Source organism: Apostichopus japonicus, chromosome 14, assembly GCF_037975245.1.
Source record: "Apostichopus japonicus isolate 1M-3 chromosome 14, ASM3797524v1, whole genome shotgun sequence".
NCBI classification, from domain to species: Eukaryota; Metazoa; Echinodermata; class Holothuroidea; order Aspidochirotida; family Stichopodidae; genus Apostichopus; species Apostichopus japonicus.
The window spans coordinates 5,709,527-5,723,908 of NC_092574.1; the positions used below are offsets into that span (position 1 = coordinate 5,709,527).

The 14,382-nt window shown below is 34.8% G+C and overlaps 1 protein-coding gene and 1 long non-coding RNA gene across 5 annotated transcripts in view; one reads left to right on the top strand and one right to left on the bottom strand.

Annotated features, from left to right (window-relative positions):
* LOC139979892 (tripartite motif-containing protein 2-like) overlaps positions 1 to 14,344 on the top strand; it is a 49,852-nt gene extending 35,508 nt beyond the window's left edge. For all 4 annotated transcript variants that reach the window (XM_071991088.1, XM_071991089.1, XM_071991087.1 and 1 more), the window contains one exon: positions 10,449 to 14,344. The gene's annotated coding sequence lies outside the window, so the exon portion shown is untranslated. The remainder of the gene's footprint in view (positions 1 to 10,448) is intronic.
* LOC139979898 (uncharacterized) lies at positions 414 to 3,041 on the bottom strand. Its single transcript, XR_011797393.1, has 2 exons — positions 1,344 to 3,041; positions 414 to 870 (listed from the first exon to the last, which is right to left on the bottom strand). It is a non-coding gene; the product is annotated as an uncharacterized lncRNA (long non-coding RNA).
* Positions 14,345 to 14,382: the final 38 nt, after the last annotated feature.

Below are 14,382 nucleotides of genomic sequence, written 5' to 3' on the forward strand. Positions count from 1 at the left end.
TTTTCAATACCAAAAACCATTTACTTTGCAAATAAGTTATTAGTTTAACAGACTAGTCCAGTTTCATTTTCAAATAAGCAAGTAAAAGTTTTAAAAAAAAAAGAATTGTTTGTTTTTACTTTAAATTTAAATATTTTTGGGTGTCTAAGTTCGATCATTAGCAATCCTATTTTAAGTAAAACTACATTTATTTTGCAAACTTTTTGACCAAAGAACACAATTTTTAGTTTCAGGGATATGGAAAATTTTGCTTAAAACTTCATTTTGAATGTTCTTAAACTTTTTTAATTTCTGGATTCATATGCAATCGTTTTTAAAGAGGAATTATCGTGAACGCAGATAAATTTTGAAAGAATCAAGATTGCACTCATCAGTGGCCAGTACTTGTATTTAGTTTTGTGTATGTTTTTCTGTTTTTGTATGTTTTGTAATGGTTGTTTTGTGGTAGTATATGTCTTATGGTGTCAATTCACATCGTGTGACAGACTAGAGTGGACAAAGAGTGTGAAATGTGACAAGATGGGATTTAGTGGCCTCGCTTTAAGATATCACCTAACAGTTGTAGGACACTGCATTCATAACACCACTTTAGTTTTACATCAGTGCTTTGCAGAATTGTCTGCAGGCTTTTGTACATTTAGTGATGTGGAGAGGGGGGGAGTGGGGGTCTAAGGGGATAACATAATAACCATTTATGTACAAATATTTCTGATGAGATTTGAGTTAAAAAATAAGTCAATGTTTAGAGAAAGTACCAGCCTACCTGTAAATATGTAACATAATGTAACAGCACTTTAATACCTGTAGATATGTAACACACAGTGTAACAGCATTGTAATTTCCCTAGATATGTATTCATACATTGAAACACTATACCTGTAGACATATGTAAGACACAGTTTAACAACATGTAATTTCCCAAGATATGTATTCATACATTGAAAAAACACTATACCTGTAGATATGTAACACACGGTGTAACAACATTGTAATTTTCCTAGATATGTATTCAAACATTGAAACACTATACCTGTAGACATATGTAAGACACAGTTTAACAACATGTAATTTCCCAAGATATGTATTCATACATTGAAAAAACACTATATACCTGTAGATATGTAACACACAGTGTAACAACATTGTAATTTCCCAAGATATGTATTCATACATTGAAAAAACACTATATACGTGTAGATATGTAACACAGTGTAACAGCTCAATGTAAAATTCCCTAGATATGTATTCATATATTGAAAAAACACTATAATACCTGTAGATTCATAACACACAGTGTAAACAACATTGTAATTTCCCTAGATACGTATTCATACATTGAAAACAAAACCCACTATAATACCTGTAGATATGTAACACACAGTGTAACAGCTCAATGTAATTTCACTAGATATGTATTCATAAATTGAAAAAACACTATAATACCTGTAGATATGTAACACACAGTGTAACAACATTGTAATTTCCCTAGATACGTATTCATACATTGAAAACAATACCCACTATAATACCTGTAGATATTTAACACACAGTGTAACAGCATTGTTATTTCCCTAGTAGATATGTATTCATACATTGAAACACTATACCTGTAGATATGTAACACACAGTGTAACAGCTCAATGTAATTTCCCTAGATATGTATTCATAAATTGAAAAAAACACTATAATACCTGTAGATATGTAACACACAGTGTAACAACATTGTAATTTCACTAGATACATATTCATACATTGAAAACAAAACCCACTGTAATACCTGTAGATATGTAACACACAGTGTAACAGCATTGTTATTTCCCTAGTAGATATGTATTCATACATTGAAACACTATACCTGTAGATATGTAACACACAGTGTAACAGCATATTAATTCCCTTGATATGTATTCATACATTGAAACACTATATCTGTAGATATGTAACACACAGTGTAACAGCATTGTAATTTCCCTAGATATGTATTCATACATTGAAACACTATACCTGTAGATATGTAACACATAGTGTAACAACATTGTAGTCTCCCTAGATATGTATTCATACATTGAAACACTATGCCTACCGACATATAAGACACAGTTTAACAACATGTAATTTCCCAAGATATGTATTCATACATTGAACAAACACTGTAATACCTGTAGATATGTAACACATAGTGTAAAAGCACTGTAATCCCTGTAAATATGTTACACATAGTATTACAAGCTGTCAGTTAATATCTACAGATGTTAACATTGTGTAACAGTATTGTTATACTGTATCAGTGTACACACAGTGTAACAGCCCTGTATTACCTTAAACGTTGATGTACATGAAATGCATCTAATTATGAAATAACAATGATTTCATTCCAGGGGAAAGCAATTTTCAGCAGAAGAAAAAGGCTAGAGTAAAAGCTGGCAAAAATTTAGGAAGTCAAATTACTAAAAAACCAATAGTTTATCAAAGAAAGACATATACCAGGGGTGAAGGAATTCTTGCAAGGAATTTCAATATTTTTCAGACATTAACATAAAGTTAGTTTAATAGATATAAGGGCAATATGTTCATGCTTGCAATATAAATAGAAGATAAAAATGTATTTCAATTTTTCTAAATTTAAAAAAAGTAGATAATAAAACTAATAAAAGTAATAAAAGTACAATATTTTTTAGCTTATGCAAATCAAGTATATGTGTGTGTGTATGTTTCTATGTCAATTACACAGTTTTGAACCATTTTAGTCAAATCAAACAGTAGATAATTTATAATGTTAGTGTCATTGTATTCAAAGACGTCCATATTATGTGCAAATTAGATAAGCAGGCACTGCCTATTTGAAACAGAGTGTAAATGTTATGATGCAATGTAGCGAGCAGCTGCTTAAAAAAGTGTATTCTCTATTATGTCACATAGTTCTCATATTTCAGGAATGAATATGAAAATAAAATATGAAAATAAAAATAGAATATGAAAATCAAATATGAAAATCAAAAAAAATTTAAAAAAATATAAAAGTTCACTTAGCTTTTATTTAAATTATGTCACTGGGGGTGGGGGTGGGGGGTGGGGGGTGGGGGGTGGGGAGGAGGGGAAGAGGAGAGAAAAGTCAAGTCAGCATGTGTTTTTAAGACAACCCAAATCACTTGAAAGAAATAAAGAAATGATTTGATAATAGATATTAAAATATGAGACTGAGATACAATTTCAGAGAGAGTACACCCACTGAACCATCTATGAAAAAATAACTTGAACACAACAATTTATAGTAGAAGAGTTTGCATGGCTTTCTGACTTGTTCTGCTGTTTATAGGAGAGTACTGAAGTCAGTTTGTCTGTTAAAGTAAAATATGATACATTTTAGACAAGATAGAATATACCTCTGTCCCGCCAAGGGCCAAATGAAAAGTGGTGACATCCATGCTTATAATTGGCTGTCCTGTTAATAAGAATCCTCACCATCAAAATAGTTTGCAAATAAACAAATATTAAAAATATAAACACAATTATTAAAAATAATGAAAATATCAACAAAGTTTGCATTATTTTCATATCTGGTGATTCCTCTCCGAACAGTGGAATAAACCTTAGAAAGTCCTTAATCCTAGCCTGTTTGAATTATCCTGGGATAGCAGGCTAAAGCCTCTGTTGACCTTCTCAGTGTGCTCAGTGAGTGAAGAGGGTGATTGGCAGGAAGCTGTTTTATTATTCTGCTAGGGGCCAGCCCTATTGGATAAAGTTGAGGGTATTTAAACTTTGAGACTCTTCGATGCAATGACTGTATTATTGGATTAACTGTAGAACATATAACTACTGTACAGGAATCAAGCCAAGGATTTGATCGTTTGAGTAATGTTAACGTCAGACACCAGCCACAACAACAAAAATGTGGAGATCTATCCCCAAAATTTCAAGAGGAAAGGACAAAAATATGAGAGTCCGGCAATTTCCGACAAAGATGAGATAACGATATTTAGTATAAATCAAAACAGAAAGCATTTTCAGCCTCACCCATTTTGTTGTACCACTCGTAATTATAATTCTGTTGTAAATAATGTTGCTTTCATTCCCACCTTTCAAACCCACCTTTCCTTTTCCCACCATATTCCTCTCAAATGATACTGAGCAGTTTTGTTACCAAAGATATGCGCTTAAAGGAATCAAAATGGTCGCCAAGTGTTTACCTTTTTTGTCTTTATTATGATGTAGCTAGGTAAAGGTTTCTAAACTAGATTTCTCTTTTTTGGTCTGTTATCTTGAATCTTGGTTTAAAACCAAAATTTGAGAAAATGTGGAGTATTTGGGGATATCAACTTCCTGAAAAGACTGAGATGAAATATTGTTGGCTTATAAACTAGGAATCCACCGCAATGTCCAGTACAGCTGGATAATCGAAAATTGTCCTGTTCAGTTCAGTCTCATCTGGCGGTTTTTATAAGTCAGCTGGGACAGACAGTTACCTAGGGTAGCTGATTACATCCTTGTAGAATATATATCATTATTTGACAACAGTTACCAACAACTGGATCAAATTGTCCCCACACTACCATTTTTTGACATTTCAGGATACACTGTAATTGTACTTTATGTGGGAGTACTCTCAAGAACGGAAAAGGTCAATTTTTTTTTTGACTAAATAATTTAAGAAGAGGTTTACTATTTGATATATTATCAACCATGTAGATCAATTATTACCAAAATTACTTTTTGACTTTCCAAAGTACACTCGACTGTCCTTTTTGTGGGGAGTATTAAGTACTCTATGAATGGAATGGTCAAGGGTTTAATGAATGAGTCTATTGGAGATTGCTAGCAGATAGTAAATAGAAGTATCGTAAAGGGTTCCAGTACTTACTTATTTGTCCCAAGCTATTTTCTTATGGCTTGTTTCATGTCGTCTCTGTATGAAGTAGTTAATAAATGAATAGAGTGAAAGTGTCGTCGTTCAGTACAGTCATGTGGCGCTTAAGAATGGAGAGGAAATTGAATGTTTGCTTGTTTTTGTAAAGTCTGTAAATGGTTCACACCTGCTGTGCCCATTCAGAGAGAGAGAATGTGTGAACATTTTTACGCAGGTGGTCGGTGATGACATTTAAATTTTTGAAAGGTTGATTTTTCCGAGCAAAGATCAAGGTTGTTGGATGAATGTTACCATTAGTGGCATCACTATCGGGGGGGGGGGGGTATTCCCAAGTCCATCCCTCCTGCTGCACCCCAGAGGACATCCCTATCCGAAATTCTCAATTACCTGAAAATTCTGTTTTTATTCTCCGCGGCATTATCATAAATATCTCCTCTATCCATGCAATAATGTTGCACTGCCTCTTTCCTCACATCATGCACCCCACCCACCTCCCTACCTTCCCCACCCCCCCCTAGAAATCTTTAATCTGGGGATGCCATGGAACACCTTCATCATGATCCTAATGGTACAATTCATGGTATAACAATCTGCTGGTGTGTGATGTAATATATAGACATTAATAGTCTTTGAGTAATTGTACAGTCATATGTGTTTTTGCATGAGTCTTTTTGGCATGTTTCGATTGTTGTGTATACATGTTTAATGGCGTAGGTAGGTCTCTAGGTTTTTATTGGCCGAACGAAGGTTATCCAAAGTGTCTAAGGATAAACTTTATGTTATACATGTGAGGGGGAGGTGGGAGGGGGAGGATAATGGTGATTGGAAAACTTGGATATCAAGATGATGTAACATATCTTGCTTTCTGTAGAAACTGGGATGATGGTGATTTTTTTCTGAAATTCCTTGAATATTTCCATCACATTGATCTTCTGTTTAGACTACAAGATGTTAAATGTCATTAACTGTCTGTCTATCAATGGGGGACTAGTTTATTTCTGAGGACTAGACTCACTAGCATGCAATTGAAAAAGCCATTAATTTTCTATGACTCACAGAACACAGCCATTATAGCTTTATGTAGGTGAAGACATAATTGTTCCTGTGTTATGTAACATGATTGTCTTGTGCCTCAATAAATGAAATTAAAAGAGAAGGCAGCTTTCACGTGCCGACGTAAAGGTCAATTAAAACTGGGTTAAGTTACTCGTGACGTAGGCTGTAACAGTCTAGGTTTCTAGCCTATTAGGCCTCCCTGTGTAAAAGGTGTATTTTCAAAGAGCTCATCCAATCAATCCCTGTGACAAATAGGGATCGGTACATATCTATTTCCTTTTCAATCCGGTGCATTCAGTAACAAGCAGTACCCTATTGCAAATGGACTAACCACACTGGCACAGTTGCTGTGCTGGAGTAGAGGGCGCTATGTTGTTTCTTTTCTATCCTGTTGATTATGACACAATTTTCACAAATGGCAATGATTGAATTGAGTTTCTCATAAAGGAGTGTAACAAATTAAAGGCAAACTAAACAGTGAGACCGAAAGAAGATCTCTGTATTGGTTTTGGATAAATGCGGTCTCCTCGGCCTCGTTCTACCTGGAGTGATGAATCATCATTTGAGAGGTAATTTGCATGTCTGAGTCGTGATTTTACTGATGACTGTTCTCTATTCAAAGTTCCAAAAGATGACTCCAGGCTATGTGCTTATTAGTCAGTCATTGCCGTTTTGTGTAAGAAAGAGGAAAAATAACCCCTTTTTGTTTTGTTCTAATTTGCATATTGTCATGGAAACCATAGTGGGATATCTTAGACGACCTGTTTTTATTTTCTCAAACTAACCTTTCCACTGATTTCCTTTGATTTGGCTTTTATTCTTTTCTATCTGTTTTTTTTTTTTTTTTTTTTTTTTATCTGGTTTTTTCATCTTTCTTTTTTTGCATTCCTTCGGTAATCTATAGCAATCTCCTTGTCAGTCGTTGTCAGTGATAACGGTTTTCCAACGGGTTAAAGACGTATGAATGTGAGGATTGGTCTAATAGGAAGTGGTACTTGAGTTGCCATGGCAGCGGGCGCCGTGCGCGTAGCTGAATGATCGCTCAATACTGACATCATGGCAGGGGATGGTTGTCATGGGAACAATATCCAAATGAAAGCACAAAGAGGCTCACACATACCAGACACAATATAACATATGTAGGGCTACTCTGTTCAGCAGCAAAGAATATATATACTCAACCGGTTTTAGCACATGATACATCAAGTAGGGGTTGGGTATTAATGCAAGCTGTCAATTTGGGATTTCAGATGAAGAAATAGGTTTGAAGTTAAAACTACTTGTTCTTGTTTCTTCCCCCAAAGATATTACAAAGAGATGAAATAGGTTTGTCTCCATGTTGCTACCTATGTGTCATCAAACACAAGACAATGAAAAATGTAATTTCATGCTAAAATCTTTAGGAAGTTTCTATTCATATCACGTCAGTTCAAAGTGAAAAGTTCTTACAGTTTTGAGAAATGGGAACGAATATGAAAGTATAAATTAATACTCCCATCATGCAACTATTTTCTATGCACGGTCGGTCACTTTGCCCAATTCTATGATAGTAATTTCAATGAACTGTACATATTAACTACATTAGGAATCCATACCTGTGTGTGTTAGCAAGAGTTCACTGTATTGTTGCATAAACTATATCTAGTTTGATGTCACTGCAGAATTAGAAAATGTCACATTGCAAACAGTATTATAGGAAAGAACAGAACAAAGTTAGGAGATATTACTATGTAACTATGTCACTGCAGAACTAGAAGATATCACAGCCCAAACAGGCAAGTTTACAGTTTGGCACAGAAAATCTAAATTACAATGTACATACACATAAGATTGTCATTTTGATATTATCAATATGCTAGCTTCGAACCATTTTTTTTTTCTCTTTTTTTTTTACTTTTGTGGCAAACACACCAAAATACATGTTAACTAGTGCATACACAACATCACAATTTCATCACAATTATTGACCACTGGGCATTAAACATGATGTGATTCATAACACTTGACCATGTGTTGTCAATGTGCTACTTAATAAGTTACAAAAAAGTGATATGCAAATAGGTTGACCCTCTCTGAGATAGATGATTTGTCTCAAAACCAGATCAAGAGAAAACTGAGATAGTTGATTTGTCTTAAAACCAGATGAAGAAAAATTGAAATAGTTGAGTGGTCTTAAAATCAGAACAAGAAAAACTGAGATAGTTGATTTGTCTTAAAACCAGATCAAGAAAAACTGAGATAGTTGATTTGTCTTAAAACCAGATCAAGAAAAACTGAGATAGTTGATTTGTCTTAAAACCAGATCAAGAAAAACTGAGATAGTTGATTTGTCTTAAAACCAGATCAAGAAAAAAAATGTTATACTCATCAAATTCAGATCAAACTCTACTTCATTTCAAGTTGACATGTGTGTTCAGCTTCATTTGATCTTGTAAGAAAATATCAAAACTGGCTTTAAAGAGATGATTCAAATAGCTTATTACCTTTCATGCTACTCTATTGGTAACCATTTTGTTTGATCTATATTTCTTCATAATAACACAATCTTTATGTTTATGTATTTGTGGAATGGCTTTATTGACCTAAATGCTTTGGGGCCAGAGAATGTGCAGAGGGGAAGGTTAGGATTAAAGGTGAAATGTGCTCCCAAATCTTATGCTTTGGGGCCAGAGAATTATGCAGAGGTGGAAGGTTAGGGTCAAAGGTGAAATGTGCTCCCATATCTTATGCTTTGGGGCCAGAGAATTATGCAGAGGTGGAAGGTTAGGGTTAAAGGTGAAATTTGCTCCCAAATCATATCAAGGGCTCAGTAGACACAATTACCTAATTTTCTACAAATTTCAACCAGAATAAATATTAAATTCACAAAGGGGGGTAATGGTACATATCTCTTTCTACACACCTTGTTCCCTTTCCCCTCCCCCTCCCCCACTCCCATCCTACACTTGTTCTTCTAAGGAGCAACCTGTTCTTCTCTCCCTCTTGCTTTGTTTTCCTAACTTGAATACATTGATATGCTAACAGCTTACAAGCATGTCTATGCTTCACTGTATACTCTGCTAACAAGCTGCATGTGAGGAAGTCCATCATATCTTTTAAAACATCTACAAGAGATGAATGCTGTTCATATATCCAATTCACGTCGCTTCTCATGCCTTGGCTCATAACTAATTTTGCTCACAACTGTTTTATCAGCTTGTGCTGCAATTATTCATTACATGTTGATAGATATGTAAACCATACTTGACTTTTGTCATGTCATTGAATATTCATTGTCATGTCATTAAATATTCATTGCTCTACATGTTTGTATGAATATTCATTTCAGTTATGCCATTTTGAATAATGAATGCACTGATTTTATCACATTACCTTTGTATAGCGTCCAAGATATAAAGGATAATATATAAGGAAAATATCTGTTCGATAAACTTGATTCATGACTGTGTTGGTCATCACACTCCTTGGAATATAAAAACAACCCAAAAAATGATCAAAATTCAAAATTGTTGCTGACCAACTCTTTCCACCATTTTCTTGACGAGGAATCGCTATCTGTTGCCATGGTGATGATGAGGTTGACTCATAAAGTGTATGTCATACCACAGGACTTATTCAGACTATTGAACATTGTCTGTTATTAACAGGGCTTAAAATAAAAATTTCCTTTCTAAAATAGCTGATTGACTGATCTTGAGGCCCTCTCTCTCCATTTTATCCGGTTGTGTTTGGTTTTCCTTATAGCCCAGACATCACAGAAAATCATATGTTAGAAGAGTATGAGATGCCTTTACAGATGGTTAACTTTATTCAGTGGCAGTATTTACACAACACAACAGAGATGAGGTATATTGATCCAAGTGTCACTCCCTCCCTCCCCACCCCCCCCCCCACCAATCCCTGCCTCATCCATTCTCATACACTTGGAATATTACATCATGGTGTGTTAAGTTTGTTTAGTTAAACTGTAGAGAATCACAGAGACAGCAACTTTTGCCTTTTCTCATCCTCCTTCAAAGATAAGTGACATTTATACAAATGATCTTAACACATAAACCAAGTGCTGTGAAACTGTGCTATTTAATTTCACAATCAGTCCTATACAGTCAACTTGAATGACAGAACACAGTAATACTCTCTATGCAACCAGGTGGTACAGTACTTAACAGTGTGATCATACCAGGGTTTTTATGCATGTTGTCATGGGAACCCAAACAAAGAAAAATACAGATCCTGAGGAAAACTTGCAAGACTTGAAAAAGAAAAGGGAAGAAATTTTTTCAAAAGTGTCAAATATCGAAAGGAGGAATCATTGTAATCGTTTGTACCTGATATGTTGTTTGGAATGCCTGTAACTATCTGTTTTCCTTTTTTTTTTTGGACACCTGCATTTTGCCATCATTTTGAGACATATTTCCACACATTTTTACAGACACCTCATCTTTTCTTGTGTTTATTATTTTCTTTATAGGCAATTTTTTGTAATCGAGTGTATCACTCTTTTTTTTTTCTGTTGCTTGCTTCGCAGTGTTTACAGGTGAGCACCTGAACAATTGAGAATACTATGGTTTCCATGGCAATAAGGGGTGGAAAGATCATACCCATGCCCTCTGACCCAGCACAGCTTCTGAAGTACCTGCCCACTTCCAGGATTTATGACCTCAGGTCGCAGAAGGCTCGGTTTTTAAACTGTCTCTCAAAGACACAGCCACATGCCACATGGTGGTGTGTAATATAACAAAAGCGAATTCTAGTATGTATTTATAGTATTATTAAAAGACAAAAAATGAGTATGTGTGTGTGTCTGTGTCTGTGTATATATTGTTGCCTTGGAAACAATTGTGTATTACATATTATGCAAAGATTATTATAATTGTTTTAAATCAATGCTGTTTGTATCCAATTTTAAATTCAATATTTGTATGCATATATTGCCGGTGTATGATATCTTGAGGAAGTTGCCAGTGGCCTATACATCCAGCCTACCATGTCATGTGTTTATGGACGGGAAGTTGGAAGGAAGGAAAAGAGAAACGATCCCGGTGACACATTTGCAAAGCATGATGGGACAAGACTGGATCTTTCAAAGCCCTCCTCTGTCACTTGTTATATATGGAAGTGAAGATTATAGAAGCAATGGAAAGTTCTTTCCTCATCCCAGGGTCACTACTTTTTATTAAATAAAGGCATCCTTACATATTTTCTGGTTCTTTGTAGCGTAGAAATCGTTCATAGATGTGAGTAAAAATGATCATCCACAGGGAAGGAATAAATTCTCGATTTGGTCGGGTGAAAATGACGTAAGAAGCTAGGAGGAAAATTTGGAAACAAGTCGATATGGGCATTCCAAGATTAAGATTTGGATTAAGCCTGAGTTGTGCTACCTCCATCAGAAACTAAGCAAAGTCTTGTTAGCTTTTCAAAAACCTTGACAGCCATGTATTGGATGCAACAGGGACACGGTGAGGTTACACGTAGCCTACCCTTCAGGTTCCTCTTTTGTTCATTTTCAGGGCACACTCCCCTCTCTCATATTATCAACTGACAAGCAGATGTTAATTAGTTTATGTTGAGGTTCAGTTCGTGTCACTTTTCAGCCTCGAGCAGAAATTGAAATATCAAGCTTAATTAAAGTCTGTTTAATATTCCAGTCCACAGTGGCTCCTAAATGCCAGCAAATAACTGACTAGTACCAAATCAGCCGACTTAATCCAGGAATGATTCTATTCCGGATGTCCCTGTTACAAATTCCACTCCAGCAATAATATTTTTGTCCCCTCACATCAATCCCATCCTATTTCTTGTGAAGCAAAAGGAATGTTTGGGAATGTAGTTTGGTGATCATATTTGTCAATAGATGGATGAGGTAGGAAAACTTATTAACAATGTTACCTTGACTTTGTAAGACTAATGAATAAAATCTGGCTTTAATTGGGGCAGTGAAAAATAATCATTAAAGTATCTCCAGTGTACTCCTGGGTGCTAAGCTTCTTTGATGTTTTGTTTGATATTTTTTACTACCCCAACTATTTATGCAATTTTACTTTATTTTACATCTTCAATAAAATTGTTATGTATTGAATTTATTTAAGTTGAATTATACAATTGAAACAAAGTTTGCTTAACAATATTAACTGTAATTTATATTCCTGAAGTAAAATGGAAATTTCTATTCCCACCCCCCCCCCCAAGTTTGAGGAATCCTGATCACATTTTGAGCAAACCTCAATATTATGAAGTAAAAAACTGTCAACTAAACCATCAGAAATAATTTGACATTTATTGATAATTTATTCTCTTTTATTGTTTCTTCAGTAAGTGACCATGAAATTCTAGTCTGCCAAAAAAGTCATGATTACCAAATTAATTTCCCCAGGGATGATTTCTGCCTCTGTGTGCTGATTACATGTTCTAGGTTTCGTAGTTTAAAGAAATTATGCCATTTTATCTATATGATAAATAATAAACTTTGAAAATGTGGAGAAGAAACACGTTTGATAGAAGTGTGTTACAAATGTTTTGAATCTATATAGATGTATTTTTGCCCCTTTCAATGTTTAATTAATCTCCTCGTCCTTCCCCCTACAATATTGGTATTATTCGATGGGATTAGACGACCTGATGTACCGCCAATAAAAAAGATAGAACCTCCTCCCCCCCTCCCTCCCTTCCCCTGCCCTCCATGTTCCACTCTTTAACAAGAGGACCTGCCCCCTTCACTGTTCCTTTTCCTTTAACTGCAATTCTTCTTTCTGTAGACCATTAATCATCTTGCCATTCTATTTTTATTTGTTTTTATTATTATTATTATTTTTAGGCTTTGACAACTCTCTTTAAGTGCAATAATGGACAAAATTGCAACATTTTACTTTCTTTTATTGATTTTATACATTTAAGCCTCTTTGTATCTTTCTTTTGTTTAAATATTTTCTTAGTTGCATACTTAAAAGACATTGTAATGAGAACTGACCTTATTTAAATTTTCTTGTAAACAATAAAGATGAATTTTAGTCACCTGTGCTTATTTGGTTGCCTTCCTATAACTTTTTTTTAAATGGTTGTAATCTTTTAATCTTGCTGCAAACATCAGTGATGACAAAACAGTGATATTCATTACAAATAAATAACATTGAATAGATTAGCTACGAATGCTGAAAAAAATAACCTGGCAAAAAATCAAGGGAAATCGAGCATGAATTACTTATCCTCATACCCCCCTCCCCCCCCCCCCCAAGAGAGAGATAGCGGGTTGGAGAGGGATTTTAAGAGGTATGACAGATTCTTGCATTTGCAAAATTAAATTTTAGAAGTTGAAAGTAATGCTTTTTTTGTGGATTAAATATTTTTGCTTCTCTGAAGAAAATAATTCCATTAGAAGAAAATATTCATTTCCATCAGATATAATTCTTCAACAGGGATTTGCTTAATCTCTAGCCATAAGTCATGTGGTTATGTCAAAGGTCAGCTTCTCCAGTGGCCAAGTTTAGGTTCTTCAAGGGTTGGAATCTGTCAGGATATAATTTCAGTTAAATACCCAAATTTATGCAAATACAGAGATCTTTGATTAATGTTGGGATGATTATGTAAACCAGCATGTATCATTGGTGAGAGTATTAAGCTAATGGTTATTCATAGCATTTAGCTAATGGTTATTCACAGTATTTAAGCTAATGGCTCAGCCAGTTGTGACAATTTCCTAGTGCTAATACCTCTTTAAACTGTCCTCCCATATCAAGCTTCAAAGCACTCGTATTGACAGTACAAACAGTTCCTAACGTTTATCTAATAGAAATACGATATTCGTACTGCTCATACTGACACTACGAGTGCTCTGAAGCAGGACATGAATAGAACAAAATTGTCCCAACTGGGTGAATGGTTATTCATATCAATATGTATGGTTATATTCAAATGAAGAAATGAATATTCAGTTTGGTCTATTAATGACCAAACTTTTAATGAACACTGCCTTCAGCCTCTGTCAAGTGTTGAAATAATGTTTTTGATTTTTCAGTTCAATGACCGTTGGAATTTAATCCAAACAATCATTAATTATAAAATAAACTGATTCTTTTTCCCTTTTGACAAACAGAAAGATTTATCATTTTTTGTTGTTGCAGCTTCCCAATCATGCAATGTTGTATGTCATAGAAAAGACAGGGCAAATCTAGAGGATGGGGAGGGTGCATTGATGGTAAAAGAGGATGGGGGAGGGTGCATTGAGGGTAGAGCATGGACAGAGAGACCGGGATTATTGGTAGCCGTTGGTGATGACAGATAAATGAATATGCATAGCTTGCATGCTTAACATTTATGTATGTTGGAAAAAAAGTCAGTGATGTGGAGGTACATCGCATCAATGTGGCAGTATGGGTAATACCATGCAAATTAATGAAAGATAAAGCATGTAATTGTGGAATCATTTGGTAATGTGTCTTGTACCTTTTTTTGTGTGCGTTTGT